Raw genomic sequence first — 1605 nt, forward strand, 5'->3', positions numbered from 1 at the left:
CAGGATTAACATCATTGAAATGTTAATACTCCCCAAAGCATTGTATAGATTTAATGCAATCCCTTTAAAGATACCCATGCCATTCTTCAAAGAAGTGGATCAAACACTTCTGAAATTCATTTGGAACAATAAACACCCAGGAATAGCTAAAGCAATCCTTGGGAAAAGGAATATGAGAGGCATTACTTTCCCAACTTTAAACTGTATTACAAATCAATAGTTATCAAAACAGCATGGTATTGGAATAAAGAAAGACCCCTCAGATCAGTGAAATAGGCTTGAGTACTCGGAGAATTTTCCCCAGACATACTGTCACCTAATTTTTGATAAAGGAGCAAGCAATTCTAAGTGGAACAAGGAAAGCCTCTTCAATACATGCTGTTGGCACAACTGGTTAGCTACTGCAAAAAAGCAAACTTAGACCCCAGCTAACACCATATATGAAGGTAAAATCCAAATGGATTAACGACCTAGATATCAGACCTGAAATTATAAAGTATATAGAACAACACATAGGTAAAACACTCCATAACATTGAGACTAAAGGCATCTTTAAGGAGGAAACAGCACTCTCCAAACAAGTGGAAGCAGAAATAAACAGATGGGACTATATTAAGCTGAGAAGCTTCTGCACCTCGAAGGAAATATAAGAGCCATCCACTGAGTGGGAGAAACTATTCACCCAATACCCATCAGATAAGGGGCTAATCTCCAAAATATACAAGGCATTGATAGAATTTTACAAGAAAAATAATCTAACCCCATAAAAAATGGGGAGAAGAAATGAACAGACACTTTGACAAAATAAATATCTGGTATTCCATGATCCTTGAATACCACTGGGTGTAGTCCTGGTGTCCCCAATGAGTAGTCATGTTTCAAAATTGTCACATTATTCTTGGTTCTAGGATAGAAAATATCATGAGTCCCCAACATGCTTCCTTTTGAAATGAATGTACTTTTCATGGAACTTATATTTGTTCCTATCATTCCTATTCCAGGAAGGGTTTGAAATAGTAAAATGGACTTAATATTTGTTTCATTTCCAAGGTCCTTTGTTAAACTTGGGTCCCAGAATTCTGGCAATTGGACACAGAAACCCTTGGGAGGTTCTAGGTTTTGAGAGTAGAGCTCTCATAAAGGGGAAGAATGCCTTTATTGGAATCCATAGAGCTAATAAACTCTCTCTCTTGATACTATAGGGATGTAATTAAGCAGCAACCTCCATCTCTGAAGAAGGTTCTCACCTAAATGTGACCAAGCAGGTACCTGAGTCTAAAATGACAAGAAACACATCTCTGTTCTAATCTATTTCCTTATTTTCTTCACTTACAAGTATCCTTTATGAAGGCAGATAGATACATTTTTCATCTGATTAACTGTGATGTTCAATTCGCTGGGCTGCACAGTGAACCATCTTGAAATATAATTGTTTAAAACAATTTCTTGTCATCTCTCAAGAGTTCTGTGGGTTGAGTTGGATCAGGTAGGACTTCTCTCTGAGGTAAAAGACAGATGATGGTGGGAGGTTACTGTCTTTTAAATGCTTGGTGGGTTTATATAGATATAAGACTCTTTCACAAGATTGGCCTCAGTGCAGACTGT

This window comes from Suncus etruscus, chromosome 9 (assembly GCF_024139225.1).
Source record: "Suncus etruscus isolate mSunEtr1 chromosome 9, mSunEtr1.pri.cur, whole genome shotgun sequence".
Classification (NCBI taxonomy): Eukaryota; Metazoa; Chordata; class Mammalia; order Eulipotyphla; family Soricidae; genus Suncus; species Suncus etruscus.